Source organism: Brienomyrus brachyistius, chromosome 9 (genome assembly GCF_023856365.1).
Source record: "Brienomyrus brachyistius isolate T26 chromosome 9, BBRACH_0.4, whole genome shotgun sequence".
Taxonomy (NCBI): Eukaryota; Metazoa; Chordata; class Actinopteri; order Osteoglossiformes; family Mormyridae; genus Brienomyrus; species Brienomyrus brachyistius.
In genome coordinates this window covers 5044665-5061187 of record NC_064541.1, presented here as the reverse complement: position 1 = coordinate 5061187, position 16523 = coordinate 5044665, and the positions used below count along the sequence as shown (strand labels likewise).

The following is a 16523-nucleotide window of genomic DNA, read 5'->3' as shown; positions in this document are numbered from 1 at the left end:
TTAAGGCTAAAACAGTACAAAAGTACCAGGAAAGGCTGGGACTAATTTCTCAAAAGAGCGAGGAGCAAATTAAGCTCCATTGCTGATACACGACAATTGTACTCATTGTATGATAAGGGTCTGTACTTACTAAGAACAATATCCTTTGATTGTAAAACAGCACTTAACTTTCCATCCTCTCTGAACAGAATAGCAATGAATGCTTTACCGTGCATGAACTGCACAGCCATTACTTAAAAAGAGACAGCATTGTACATATCATAGTGTTGGCTAAAACACGAAAAAGCATCGTTATACAAGATCGTATAGCTTTCCTATAAATAAATTCCTATAATAACAATAATAATAATAATTACTAATCCGGGACCCATGAAGCAGAAAGTGGTATTTCTCCCACAGAGTACAAGGCACGCATCTGAAAGATACAGCGAGTAACGCTAACCAGCCATGCGGATGCAATCTGAGCATCAGTGCACCATCTCAGCCTGCAGTCCTCAACAGGGATCTGCGGATGGAGCCACTCAGACATCCACACCTGCACAGACAGCATAGTCCTCCATGGTATGAAATAACAGCACTCTGGTGAAATGTGGGCACAGGCAACCAGAACTGCTGAACCTTTAAGGAGCACGATACATCGGAAAACCTGCTTTTAAGGCAAATTTCTTAGGATCTATCTAATTAAAGCAGGTTTGTCTAAAATCCTGATGAGTGCTCCGACGGTATTGCGACACAGGTTTAGAGAAAGCGGTTATAATGGAAGACTGGTTATACAGGACATCTACAGTTAATATAGGTAATCATAGGATTTGTTTATACAGAAGATACAGTTATATGGCAGGTCTGGTTATACAGGAGATCTGGTTAAACATGGGATCTGTTTATACAGGAGATCTGGTTAAACATGGGATCTGTTTATACAGGAGATATGGTTAAACATGGGATCTGTTTATACAGTAGATGTGGTTAAACATGGGATCTGTTGATACAGTAGATGTGGTTAAACATGGGATCTGTTTATACAGGAGATACGGTTAAACATGGGATCTGTTTATACAGTAGATATTGTTATATGATGAAAAAGCATTCTCCACACAGTGGTTAACCGTAACAGTGGTTAACCAAGGCAAAGTTAACCACTCTGGGTTTGTGGTTCAGAGGATCCCATTCAAATTCCTGGTATTGTGTTATTGTGTCTTTATCATCCTGAGTGAGGTATAAGGTTAAAAAAAACCTCAAAGTGAAACTGTGAGTTTCTTTGGATGTGAAGGCCGAGTTGTGCCTCTAACGCAGGCTAACACAGGCTAAACCACATCACCATACAAATGGCAACTCGAAATCCCCACGTCACATCAAAAGTCAGACTAATAATTATTCACTGGTTGAGAGTTGAGTGTTTCACACAAATTCAGTCATTTCAGTCACGGGAGGTATGAGATAATTGAGGTGGAAACACCTATATGTCAAAATTGCAAGAATTATTCAGCCCTTGAACAAGTCCTTCAAGTAGCAAACCTATGCAGACAGACGTGTTTTTATGTCGACATAATTGAGGCTGCGTGACCCAAAAGTGAACCATGCTTGACTCGAATGAGAAAGAGGGTTAAATTACCCTGGGAGAGATAATTACTTCATACAATAGAGTGAAAAAAAATAAACCATTGAGAGAACACGGAAAGCAGGAAGGAGAGCACTCCAAACACGCCACTGATGTCAGCCTGATTTTTACACACTTTGACACATCTTCTGATTCATCCACATCTTTTCCGGCAATCATGCACTTGACACAACCAAACAAATATTAATTTGTGCATAATACTATAAAAAGTTTCATAGCAAACCTCACAAACAATTGTAATGTTTTTCTTCCTGTTAATGATCGCTAAAACGACCAATCCCTTATTTATACAACAATAATAATCGAGAGCTTTTGTGTTTCCCCACCCCCCCAAAAAAAAAATTTGTTCTCTGGAGAACAAACATGGGATTTTTCTGCTCGGCACAATGAGTGTCAGAGAAAATCCATGTGAAAAGATCTCAAAATAAAAGAAAACAACAGGAAAGAGGTTTCCTGTTGTTCGGGACTGGTCCGCGTAAGGACGGTGGGTACACTGTCTTCGGTGGGAATGTTATTCACATGCTGAATGAGAGGAAATGACGGAGGAATTGCATTTTATCACTTAGACCTCAGTGTCTTTTTTACCCCTGCTATCCTGTACTATTCTTGGGTAGATCCCAGCCGTTGTCTTAGGGGGGCGCTACAGAGTACAGCTGGAAATGCAGGCCCGCTGGAGCTGAGAACAGTGAAAAAAAGCTTCCCAAACGAGGACATAAGCACTCCGAGGTCACCCGCGCCCACCAGTCGACAGGCCGTACCACGTACGGCCGATGAAGTCAATTATTTGTCTCCAAATGCGCACCAGTCGTTTAAAATCCCACACAGCTTGGCTTTTATGGGGCATAAAGTACACTTCCGGGATGGGGGGAGCACAAGTCCCCACTGTGGGCTCCTTTTAGCATCAAACTGGAGAATGGAGAAGAATCGGCTACGGGTAATGCCTGTCTAGCTTCAGAGCATAATGGTGCCTAAATTTGGGGAGGCCATGGCGTGGGGGAGGTAGGGGGGCACATTCTTTTAAGTCGTGCTCCCCCATCTGCTCTGTCACGCCGTGTGGAACATAAAAATCGAACGCAATGCACAACTAGACAACTGTACACCTCGCAAAAGGTTAAACCTATTAAAATGTGAAGCACCTTATGGACATGCCTCCGTCTGTAAAAAGGGGGGAGGGCTGGACTTGGGGTTAATCCAGGATCTCTGACGGCACTCGGGGAGAGAGATGGGGGTGGAGGATGACGATGGGGAGGAGGAAGAGGAGGAGGAAGAAAAGGAGGATTTCCTCTCCCATCTGGGGTAATTTGTTTAGAAGATGCTTCAGCCAAGATTAAGAGGAGGAAGAATTGGCTGGAATTCAAGGGAAAGGGGGGCTGGCGGGGGGCTGATGAACATATGGGGGGTGGGAAGGTCATCCCCCCCCCAGTGGTCTTCTTAGCCCTAAATTAGCCCCCATACACCCCCTTTTTCGGGATGATGCTGGGAGAAGCACCTGGACCAGGGAGATGGAGCATAGATCGCGGAGGAGAAGCAGCACTTAAAGGGACAGCCATCAGACACGCCATCCCTGAGACGAGAGGCCTGTCCCGGGACACACGGCCACACGCTGAATCAGCACGGCACATGTCCATCTGGGCCACATCCAGCGGTGCGCGTGGGACCTAGCTAGCCCGTGTGAGCGGTGCCCAGGCCGCCGGGCTCCTGGCCTGAGAACCGGGCCGTCCTCCTACAGCCTGGAGGTCGTTACTCTGCTTGGCCGAGGAAAACCTCCAGCTGTTTAAGTGGGTCACAGGCCTGCGGGGTTTGCCCGCTAAGTAACCACCAAAAAACACCAAAAAAGGAGGACATAAAACAGCAGATGAGGGTGTAAAAGTCTCCAGGTGGGCAGACAATGAGCTGCTCAGGCCCTCAGGGGCCACAGTTGTGTACATCGGCAACCTGTTTACAAGACAAATGGCAGATAGAGCGCCCCCCCCTGTCCCACACAGCTTTCTAAAACCTCCTAAGGGAAAAATATCTTTACCCTCGAGGTAAAGATTGTTTTTGTTGTACTTTTTATCCAGTATTGTAACATCTAGCTCAGGAGTTTTAATGGAAAACACACGTCCCCTCACACACAGCCTGCGGTAACACAAATACACTCCCTGCACTGCGTTATTCCAGACAGACTTCCATTTACAAGCAAAAAAAATTATACAATAGCTCTACAAAAACCTATAAGACACAGAATTATTTCAATTATGTAACATTTAAATAGAATTAACATTAGCCGAGGCTGCACTCTAGAGTCAGGCCGAAACGTCCAATTGGGAGCCGCCCCCAGTCCTCTGAGTCAACAGTGAATCCAGTTCAGCTCTCCCTCTGTGGTGTACCCCCTGCCCCCTCCCGCCCCCCCCCCCCCCCACGAGAGTCTGTAACCACAGCTCAGCGACATGTTGCCATTAAGGTCGGCCCACGTCCAGCCGTAGAACAGCAATGACACAAGACATCAGGTGGTATCCCACATGTGATGCGGGGGTATGTGTCCGACATTAGACGGCTAACGGTTCTGTAGGAGGCAGCTGCAAGTCAGTCAGACAGAAATCCCTACTGAAGAAATTGTACTTGCAGCAGAGGACTTGAGCGCTACACGTTCAGCAGCGTCTAAAGATCAAAGTGACCTGCAACCCCTCTCCTCCCCATAGGAAGCCACACAGCCACCCCACCCCCCCAAACCCAACATCCACCCACATCCACATGCGTGACAAAGAAGGTGAACTGAGAAACTTTTGCCTACCTTTATGACGTCTGAAAGACCATGAAATACCAAATAACAGTAAACCATAACAATGCAGGCTGGATAGCCATGAGCCCAGTACAGGGTAAGGTCCTCATAAGCCACACACACACACACGCACACACATAAATGTACACACACGTGTGTATGCACACGCGCATACGCACACACACACACGCACACACATAAATGTACACACACGTGTGTATGCACACGCGCATATGCACACGCACACACACTCAGTCGCCCCTCTGCTCGTGCCGTGTGAACGCGGCTCTTATTCAAGATCAGAGTTGAGACAAAAATGAAATTGGAAAACCCCAGAGCTGTTACAAAGTTCTTGTTAAACAAAAAAGGAAAAAAGCAAACATCTGCCAGTCTGCCAAATAACAGTCAAGCCCTTTAATGTGCTGCAACCAAGAAAAGAGTCAAACTCCCCTTTAAATCGGGGCCTATACATTCCCACAAGTCGCTCCTTTACGTTGGAAGTGTTTGGCCATAACTTTTATTTCAAGTTAAACAGAAAGAAAGCACACACGTTTAAGCCCCGTGTCCCTACCCCCACCAAAAGCTAACTTGTGCACTACGGCTGTTAAATGTGCTTAGTGACCACCCAGGTAGACGGAGCTGGAAAGTTTTACAGTGTTTATACCCAGCCAGTGGATTACAGACCACAGTGGAAAGGGCAGTTCAGCTGTAAGTAATTAAAACAGCTTTTTTTTCTGCCCTGCTAATGAAAACAGTGTCACAGAATAACCCTGTTTGACTTCAGCTTCTGCTTGTTGCAAGGGATTTTTTTAACACCCCCCCCCTTTAAAAACAGCGGAAGGAGGGACCTTTGGGGGGCAGGGTCTGGTGGCCTGGCCAGCTGTGAAAGACGGCCCCAGTGAACCTTCCAAAAATTATATCCTGGCAAGCTTGACCAGTTCTCCTCACACTAAGGAGGGGGATGGTGTAAGAACCATCATCAGCCTCTCGTGAGAGAGCCCCCACCCCCCTGAATCAGCTGCTCAGACAGCCTGAGAACTTATGCCTGCTCTGGGGTATAGTCAGACATGTTCAGCCCCCACGCGGAAACGCTGCATGCATCGGCAAACAGGATGCACATGAAGGGAAAGCTCGCCCACGTTTCCGAGGGGGGTGGGGAGTTATCGTCCCCCCCCCCCATCCGGATGCTTACTCAAGTGATTCAGGTTAGGTATCACGGTCAGGGGAACAACAGACCTAAACTGAGTCACTTAACACTGAAAACATTCATGTACCAAAGTGGCACAGCTGCTAAAAGATGCCATATAAAAAAAAAGTTAAAAATGACCTATATGGGCACCGCCATCCTTTGGTAGCGGCTAATGGAAAACATACTTACTTCATTTACAAACCCATTGCTAGCAATTTACTTGGGAAAAAGTGGGCGGGGATGTGGGACCGTGATGAGGTGCTAATATTAGCCTTGCAGTGGACAGGAAGAAGCAAACCACTATCTCTGCGGCCGGCATCTGCTGATGAGAAAGCAGAAAGCTAGAGAGTCCCCATATCCCTGTATTCCACATACAAAAAAAGCAGCCAGATACAAGCGTGACACAGAAAGTAAGTCGCAAAAGAGTAAGACTCTGATGCCAATCATGACAAATGCCATTGGATGGTTGTCAGTGTCTTTTTAAAGGTCGGTTAAAGATTTATATGCCCCGGATATACATTTCCCCGATTGTTAAGTTTTATCGCTATAAATATCGAGTCGATTCAGTGAGGAAATTTTTAGGGATCCACTCTGGTCTATGATGCATTTCCATCCACTCTGACCTGTCGCATTCCCATCTGCTCCGACCTGCCGCATTCCTACCCACTATTAACCTGCCACCTTCCTATCCTCTCTTACCCGCTGCATTCCCATCTGTTCTGAACCTGCTGCATTCATATCCTCTCTTAACCTGTTGCCTTCCCATCCACTCTGACCCATCGCATTCCCACCTGCTCGGAACTCATGGTATTCCTATCCGCTCTTAATCCGGCACCTTCCCATCCACCCTGAACCCACTGCGTTCCCATCCACTCTGAACCCACTGCGTTCCCATCCGCTCTGAACCAGCCGCATTCCCATCCACTCTGAACCCACTGCGTTCCCATCCGCTCTGAACCCACTGCGTTCCCATCCGCTCTGAACCCACCGCGTTCCCATCCGCTCTGAACCCACCGCGTTCCCATCCGCTCTGAACCAGCCGCGTTCCCATCCGCTCTGAACCAGCCGCGTTCCCATCCGCTCTGAACCCACTGCGTTCCCATCCGCTCTGAACCCACTGCGTTCCCATCCGCTCTGAACCAGCCGCATTCCCATCCACTCTGAACCCTCCATATTCCCATCCACTCTGAACCCACTGCGTTCCCATCCGCTCTGAACCAGCCGCATTCCCATCCACTCTGAACCCACTGAATTCCCATCCACTCTGAGCCTGTCGCATTCCTTTCCACTCTCACCCACTGCATTCTCTTCTACGCCTCCCAAAGCACCAACTCCATTCACTGATAATAAGCTATGTTTGACAACAAGAACATTTCATCTCATCACATACATATTGGTTCTCTTTACGCTGGTTCTGGTCCACGCTATCAGCCTATGGCCAGGTGGTTATAGGGTGGCATCCGATGCATCCGGGGTCCATCCAGGATGCCCGGACCAAATGACTCAGCTGTACAATCAGGCGTGTCTGTGTGTGTACGAAAGTGTATGCCGCATGTGTCTCTTTGCATTTAAAAACGTCGGTTAGGCTACTGTTATAATGTGACAGTAAGCTGTGGGTTAGGATACGCATTTTTATCGACAGTGGTAGTGGTGGGGGGGAGGGGGTGACCTTCCCCTGACCGAAGGTCAGCTACTGGGCAACAGGGGCTTCACATTGGCTGCTGCTGTGTGAGTGGGGGCGCTCTGGCCTGTAGTGGGGGGGTGGAGGGTCCGACGGCCGCTACAGCTTGAGGGTTTGGCAACAGGGAGCGGAGCTGGAGCAGTAACCTTCCCCTGACCTCCTGGATCATCCTGGGTCAGATTAATGTGGACGGGATGTTGGCGGCAGCCCAGGCAGACAGCTTATCTGGGCTGCCTCTCCGACCCCCCTCCCAGACGCACATGAAGATGAGCAGCAGAACCTGCTGCCCCCCCCCCCCCTCCAAACACACACGCACACACACTCAGACACGCTCCATACATTCACATCCAGCACGCCTACCACAATTAGCACATTAACACCCGCAAAAAAGCCCTTGTTATGTTCATTGCATTAATTTCCTCTATTTTTCCTGGCTATTTTCAGGCCAGGGAGGTGGTGCAGGGTGGGGGGGGGGTAAATGTCCGAAACCTGACCTTTTATAACAACCTACCGGTAGCCAAAGATTAAACTCACTAGGACCCTGGTAAGGAGTGTATTACACTGACGCACGGTGGCATCAAGAAGAGCCACTGGCCGGGGGGACCATCCACATGGCCATCACCCCAGGAGAAGCCCCCACCCCCAAGGAAAAGCCCCCCCACAGAGAGGTCTCTCCTGGAAAGAACAGAAGCTGTTTTTCCCTCAGTCACTCCAAAGGGTTCTGATCACCCACGCAAAATAATTTTTATTCTAAGAAAGGAAGACGTAAAAATTAAGCTTTATCCCTTTATCCATCCATCTTCTACCCTCTTATCCCTGCCACGGTTACCGGCAAATGAAACTTAATGAGATTCATGACTGATGCAATATACCTGTATGGTGGCACCAGCTGACCTGCCCGCAAGGACGCTGCTGATGCCACAGCCACCACTGATCCAGAATTCCCTGGCACACACACCGGAACGGGCCTCCGGACATCCCAAACACAGCGGAGCTCATTCCATGGCTAATATATTCCTGCTTGGTGCGGAGGGGCGGCCGAAGATGGGCGTGGGAGGGGAAGAGGAACAGCCTTGGCGTGGCTCAGCCACGCGATCCGGATGGGCGGCATAGAGGCACATGCCCGCCCCGGCAGTCAGGGACTTGGAACTGTGCCAAATGTCACCGCCGGCCAGGCAACTGAGGAGCATAATTCCCAGCGAAACCACAGTTAAGGGCAAGCCCAGTAGTACACAGGGGTGCCGACAATGGGGCTGAATGGTTCAGGGGGCCTTGCAATATACCAGCGTTTTGGGGGTGGCAGAGCTGAATTCGTTCAGCTGGCTGAGTGAGATTTAATCGTCTGCACACACATGCACACGTACTTACAAGTATGCAACAGTTTTGTTACCTTGCAAATAGTCTGCAGGGTTTGCAAACTGCCTTAATGCTTTTGATGTGATTAATTTTAGGTTTATAATGGAATAATATAGATTTATCTTGTGTGACTGCGAGAGTGTGAAAGCGTGAGAGTCACGGTAGATGCGCGAGATTTTGCCACCTCGGCCCCGGTGATACATCATGCAAAGATTACTGCGTCCCCAACAGCGAGCAGGAAACGTAAATATCTTGGTGGGAAGGTCCTGCAGTGACAGGATGTCTGCTTTTCACATCACTGCTGCTGTTCAGATAAGGAAGAAGGCGTGAGAGGCTGGTCATGGCCACACAACTGACCCCAAACACAGCAACACAGACAAGTGGAATCACTGACAGCCTCGTGCAAAGAAAGCTGTAACGGCACGAAGATGCACAGAGATACCGCGGGATTTACCGCCGCCGGGACATTTGCGAGGAATCAAGCGCTCAGATCTGTTCACGCTACAGCTATTTACACAAACAACGGCTCATGTGAGACCATCGTCGGTTTGCAGGAAACACCCACAGGAGGAAATGACATGTAATTAGATGCTAGGGCATTGGGAGACGAGCTTTAACATTAACATAATTCGACATCGGGAAACAAACACAAGAAGCATGTGTTGGGATTAAGCTCCGTCTTCTGGGCCGGTTCTGCCTGGTAGATCTCTAGATCAGAATCCGAATCGGAAAAAGGTGATACCTAAACTTGTGTGCTTCCACACTCTACTATCTTTTCAAATTCTACGCTGGACACGCAGTGCGGGAGGGATTACATCTCAGATGGACTGGGACTATCTGGGAAGAAGCATCTGTGGCCGTGGACGGAGAGGTGCAGTCTGACCTGCTGAAGATGTGGCCACCTCGACCCTCACCAGGAAAAGAGAGAAGAGATGGTATGTTGCAACGCATTGTGTGATCCTGCCGCATTATATAATAACACGGCAAAATGTTAAAAATTTTCACTTGATTATCTAATAGCATCCACATTTTGTAATAATCTGTCGCATTTTGTTGTAGCTAGAATGCAATACGTAATAAATTTCCATGCAAAATGACAAAATGCGGGAGTTGCACTTTTTAATGATGAAAATGTAATACTGTGCATTATCCATCTATTCATCCATTTTCCAAACCGCTTATCCTTCTGGTGGGTCGCGGGGAGTCCGGAGCCTATACTAGAAGCTATGGGCACGAGGCAGGGAACAACCCAGGATGGGGGGCCAGCCCATCGCAGGGCACACTCACACACCATGTACTCACACATGCACACCTACGGGCAATGTAGTAACTACTGTGCATTATGTAATGTAGTAACTACTGTGCACTATGTAATGTAGTAACTACTGTGCATTATGTAATGTAGTAACTACTGTGCATTATGTAATAAACACCCAAGATGGATGCCGTCATTGACACTTTGTAAACTTATTACATATCGCAGTATTATTACATAATGCATTGTACCTACAACATGGAGCACTTCAGCAAAGGTGCACATATGATCGATCAATTCTGCTGTCCCAAGAAAGGTCCCAGATTTCACCACGAGCCCAGGAGGAAGGCGGGTATGAAACAGGCCCAGAAGTCCACACCACAATCCACCTCAGCCAAACCCGCAGGGGATGACAGCGCCCCTTGTGGCATTAAATAGTGAATTCTCACGGACATTTCATAAAATGCGCTTTATTTTAAACCCCAAATTTGGCTTTTAAAAATGTGGCCTATTTGGTTTTCTTCCCCCACAATGAAAACATTTTGCCAAGGACACGTTTCTCCTTGTACAGACAGGGCGCTGATCTCTGGTCTCCTGGCCGAGCGACAGCTGGCTACTTCAGGTAGCTACGGAACCATGGATCCAGTGACAGGAAAGGGAAGGAGATGCCATCAAGGTCCAAACGCTTCACCTTTATAAACTGGTAGAAGTTATTCCGATTATAATATTGAATCCTCAGGCGTTTCAGCAGATACAGAGAGGAGGTTCAACACTTTCAGGAACGCCGGCCATCTTATGAAAATGTCCTCCAGTCTCCAGTCACATCATTCCACTTCAAACAGACGTCTCAGATGCTTGTTGCCAAGTGGCTGAAGGGCGTTGTGAAGTGTCACCAAAGCCTTTGATATTACAGTTACGACAGGATTGATTACGCCGTGTCACATGTCACTGAACATCATGCGGAAATTTGACGGCCGGCCACAAACGCGAGCAACGCCAGCGAACAACCAGACAGCACTGGGCCAGCAAACACCGGAATGACAGTGTGCTGGGTGTGGGAAGTGACGTCCGAGAAACCACTGCAACAAGACACGAAAAGGAGCAATAGACACACGAAGGGACAAAACTGGACCGGGGGTTAGTTTCTTGCCCCAGGCTCTTGTGTGTGCAGTTTGCATAGGTTTCCATCAGAATAAAAATGTACAGTTAGGCTAATGCCTCTAAATTGCCCACAGGGGGCGTGTCCTACAAGGATGGACAGCGCCCTCATCCAGGGTGTTCCAGCCCTGTTTCTTGGGATAGGCTCGAGGCCCAGAGGAACCCCCGGCAAACCAGCTATGGATATTAGTGGAAGCGTACAGATGAATTAATAAACAGCTACACATAACTGCGAGTCTACAACGTTACCTTAATGGCTTTTTATAGTAAGGTGCTAATTAACTCGCTAGCATGACATCGTTTCATGGCAACCGCCTTCCTCTTAATGTCACACATCACCAAGGACTTAATTCACAGGCGGAGACGGAGGCATTTGAATGAATTTATTCATTAACACACTCCACAGCAATAGAAAAAAAAAAATACTGGATCCATGATGTATTTTTGTGTCATAACCCTTTTACAAAACCAATAAAGTCCGAATTTCAGTGGCGTGTCACAGGTAATGAGTTGTCTAACGACACCCTTAAGCTGCAACAATACACGGCAGTAAGTAAATCCGCTCGCATTTATTTGCGTTAAGTGATACCAAATAAACTGGATTTAAATGATATGGTACAACCGGTACAAGGCTTCAATTTGAGTATTTACTTCCCAAGTCAGTATTGTCGAGTGCAGACTGTACTATTTGCAGCTTAGCACAGCAAACTGGCCAATCCCCCCCCCGAGGAGTATCAGCACTGGGAGTCTGGGGATCAGCGGGCGTTTCTGTCTGCCCCCGTCTGGCTCTCATCGCGGTGTCTCCGTCGAGGTCAGCCCCCTCACTGGCACCTCCTCGCTCCCAGAGCCGCATATTCGTGGATCCTCGGTGCCCTCATGAAGGTGAAGCATGACGTGCTCTCCGGGAATCCAGAGAGTCCGCTGGCCGCCGACTGTGATCCCAGCAAAACGCGGATCTTATATCTCACCGACGCCACACCGGCATCTCAGTGCCATATCCTGCTGCGGTAAACAGAAATTGTGTGAGGAACGGCATACAAAACCAAGATTAACCTATAAGGCACTTAAGGCTCCAGCCGTGAAGTGAAAAAAGCTGAAAAGAAAATTCATCTAGTGTCTAGTGACACAACTAACGTGTACAGGACTGCCATCCAACTCGTCAGTGAGTTTCCTTTAAGAAAACACACACAGACACACACATTTGTATTCATCCATTCATTTCTACAGGGAAAACCCTAATCCCAGAAATGACAACCTTAGACCCTACCGAACCCTAACCTCACCCACAAGTAACCTAACACAATACAAAGCTTTTGGTATTTTTAGTTTGTTGACTGTGGTCATAGATTTTTATAAAACTGATATTCCCCTTGTTGGCCCTCAAAAGATGTCCCCACAAGGTAAACATTCACAGGATTTACCCAAATTGTGGTGTAATCTGGTCCCCACAACGTAAAATAAGACTTAAAAAATGAGGATACTGGCAGTCTGTGCATTATCAGACTGCAGACTGTGCATTGTACAAAGGCGCTACAAGTATCTGCAGAGCTGTACCCATCCAACACACACAGAACCTACTGTGGCTCTGAAATCAACGGATTTAATCTGATTGGTCCGGCTGCTGATGCCCAGCCTTCATACTGATAAATGAGCCAGTGCTCAATCATAGCATCAGGGTGTGTGTCACATGGTTTTGCTGTCCACGGCTCATTTATTCATTCAGGCTACAAATACGTCCTCACAAAAAATCAACCGGGGGGGTGTGTAAGTTAATTTTTAGAAAAAATAACTATCAATTGTGATCTTGTTGAAACGTGAGACACCAACTGTAATTTGATTGTCTTGAAGGATTGCAGACGGTGCCTGTATCTGCATATTCTGATGTAAAGACAAACAGATGTAGGTTGCACCTGAGATTCTGGTGCCCCAACTACACCGTCCATATCCGGGCATCTCACTGCAGCAGCCTGCGTGAACTGTGTCCTCAGTATGGGCTACATTCTGTTTCCAAAACAGAAGCAGGAACCACAAAAAAATCAAAGCTTTAATAAAATGGAAATGTTGCATTTCCGTTTACTACCCGGGCTTTTGGTGAAACTGATGGTAAGAGATGCAGAATTTGGGGGGGGGGACAGCAGGTCCCAAAAACTAGAAACTTGGGGCATCGCTGCTCTGAACTTGCCTGACACACTTATGCTCCCCCCACAAGGCCCCCGCGGCCACATCTGGGCAGCATGCTTTACCAGCTAAGTTCCCCAGTAATTTTGTATAAATGAACAAAACCACCCTCCCCCCCCAGCTTCCCATCATCCCACATCTCGGGGGGGTGTCCCCTGCACTTGGCGAGAGCCCCTAATGAAGTGGAAAGATGGCTGCAGCGAGCCCGTATTTCAGCGCACTTATTAAGCTGATTAAGGGACATGCCGTCCGTGTCGTACCTGCGGCGGCCGCAGTGGGACTGTCTCTCGGACTGTTTGAAGAACGCGTGCAGCTCAAGGCCGGGAAAAGAGTGAAGAGAAGTGTTATAATGGTCTATATCGGGACAGAAATCTGCATAATTTATGCAGAGAGGTTTGTTTTAATAATCAGACAGATGGAACACAGCAGAAAACACACTCACACTTAAGGGTCAACAGGTTTCAGATCATTACAGTTTAGGGCCCTGTTCACCAGAATAAGATTATTATGGCTTTTTTTATTTAGAGACCATAGTGAAAAGAAACAACAGACGGTGTCACACAAGTTGTGGGCAAGAAAGAAAAACGAACTTCCATTTTTTAGTCATTTTGCTGACAACAGTGGCCAGCAAAATGGATGAAAAGGCGCCTGACAAAACATAAGAATTTAACACCGATTAAAAAAATACTACCACAAAAAGCACGAGGGGTTAAAAACAGTCGAAATTAAAGAGATGCACGGCTGAAGCACCAGCCTGAGCCGCGTATGAGGATGTGACACGGGCGAGTGCTGCAAGGCATGCTGGGGCCCCGTGACCTTTGCTGGCGAATGTTATTAATATGTGTACAGTGGCGGAAAAGGTTAACGAGCCCACACCAGGCGAATGGCAAGGAAACGCAAGGATTATGCAATTTCAGAAGCTACGAGGAAAAAAAAACAAAACAGAGAGCTAAGATCCTAACATCAGTCTAACGTAAGGATGGTGAAATAAAGTATCGCATGAAGGCATGAACCGCAGGCAAAATGAAAACACGCGTTCAGCTAATGGCCACCTGTTCTGAACGGCGGCTTCATGCACAGGAAAGCCGCCGCGGTTTTACAGAGATCCACACCTCCAGTTTGCCCAAAAAAGGGTGGGTGGGCCGTCGCTTATTTGCACTTGCGTTTCCCAAGTCGGCTCTTAACTGACTAGGTGACTGCACAAACCGCAACGACATTTACGTTAAAAAAAGCACCAGTTCAGGAAACCTGTGCCTAACCTCAAAAAGTTATAAAAAAGAAAATAAAATTGCATTATTCGATGTCCTCAAAACTAACAAAACTCACTGCTGCAAGCCAGAGCTGCTTAGTAGTCGACGAATGCAACTCTTGGAAAATAAGTACGAGGAACGGCGGGCGCTATTGGGGGGCGGCTACTCGCTCACTGCTCAGAATCGACCGGCTAGCTTTGCACGCGTGTTTGATTGCTGGCAGCCGGCGGGGAATGATGGCAAGGCTCCGAAGGGTTACAGCGGCATTCCAGCCTCCGAGGTGGGCGGGATTCCGATGTTACCGCCGACCTTTCCCTCCCGGCGCAGCACATGGTGCGTGACCCTCAGCGAGAAAAGCAAAAATGAAAAGGGACCCTCAACTACCTTCACTCCTGGACTGAGATTGGCGATAAGTCGGACTTCAGATGTGCCTGCAGGAGCTGCCCACGCCTCCACAGAAAGGGCTTCCAAGCTAGAAACAGAGTTGAGGATTGAGCCAGGGGTGAGTCTCAAGTGCCATTACGGCAAATCGGTTCAGGGGGTCCGATCCATTTCTCAATGGACAACTCCGGAGAATTATACATTGCTGATACGTGCCACGATTTCCAATGAAAGTATGCCTTCGATCGGATGGGCAGTGGTCAGTCTCTCTGCAGTGGAACCAGTGGCCAGGAGCTCAATTCCCGCACATGCTCAGAGCTGCACACAATCGGCATGGGAGGTGAAGGCATGCCCAGCTGATAGAAGCAGCCACTGACACAGTCCGGACGTGACCCCAAGCCCCCCTCCCTGACATGTTTGACTGGGGCCCTGCCACCCCCTCACCCTCTCAAGGTCTGTCCACGGGCCCCCTGATCACTCTCATTCACCAAATCGCATCAAAAGGCCCCGAAGCGAATGCTGGCTGGGGCGCAGTTGCGGAGAAGCCTTGTAAGAAGGGCAGAGCCGGCCTCAAATGAGGCAGAATGTCCAGAGACAATCAAACTGTGGCAAAGCAGGGAAAATTCAGTGATGAGGCTCCTTCCAGAGCAATGGTAGTGGAGGGCCTACGCGTGCGAGGATAGTCAGACAGGTCGAGAGACAGGCAGAGAGGGAGATAGGCTGGCAGTCAGAGACAGACAGGCAGAGAGGGACAGGAAGACAGGTATGCAGGCAAGCAAAAAGGAGACGGGGAAACAGGCATAGAGAGAGATCGACAAAGGCAGAAGGGGAGTCAGAGAGACAGGCAAAGAGACAGGGAGGCAGAAGGGGAGTCAGAGAGACAGGCAAAGAGACAGGGAGGCAGAAGGGGAGTCAGAGAGACGGGCAAAGAGACAGGGAGGCAGAAGGGGAGTCAGAGAGACGGGCAAAGAGACAGGGAGGCAGAAGGGGAGTCAGAGAGACAGGCAAAGAGACAGGGAGGCAGAAGGGGAGTCAGAGAGACAGGCAAAGAGACAGGGAGGCAGAAGGGGAGTCAGAGAGACAGGCAAAGAGACAGGGAGGCAGAAGGGGAGTCAGAGAGACAGGCAAAGAGACAGGGAGGCAGAAGGGGAGTCAGAGAGACAGGCAAAGAGACAGGGAGGCAGAAGGGGAGTCAGAGAGACGGGCAAAGAGACAGGGAGGCAGAAGGGGAGTCAGAGAGACAGGCAAAGAGTCTAATGTCACTGTTGCAGGCAGTGAAAGTTTCTGGTGCTTATCAGTGGGATAACATTTTAATTTTGTGGGAAACAAAAGACCAATTTGCTTGCCAGATTTAGTAAGAATCATAAAAACATTATTGGTCTTATACATAAAATATAAATAAAAGCCTGTGTTCCATTTTAATGGCCATTGATCTCCCAATAACTAACAAAATTATGTATTTATCCTCCATGCGTTTGGTGTGTGGGGGGGGGGGGTTGCATGAAATTAGAGATGCCCAAATTTGCCAATATTGATTTTTGCAGATTACGGTTTTCTTTCTAAGAACTACGCAGACAAAGATCAGCTTTTCTTCAATGCATAATTTTCTTTTCATCATAAAAGAAATTGTCAAACTTTAAAATTTCCCCCAAAAAGTTACAATTTTACAAGTTACAATTTAATTGTTTACAATTAA

General features: G+C 48.0%; 1 long non-coding RNA gene across 2 annotated transcripts in view; it reads right to left on the bottom strand.

The window, feature by feature from the left end:
• LOC125748364 (uncharacterized) overlaps nt 1-16523 on the bottom strand; it is a 104749-nt gene that overhangs the window by 75839 nt on the left and 12387 nt on the right. The window contains exon 3 of one of the 2 annotated variants that reach the window (XR_007399519.1): nt 11388-12020. The exons of the other annotated variant lie outside the window; for it this stretch is intronic. This is a non-coding gene — a long non-coding RNA (uncharacterized LOC125748364). Of the gene's footprint in view, nt 1-11387; nt 12021-16523 lie in introns of those variants that run through there. 2 annotated transcript variants of the gene reach the window in all.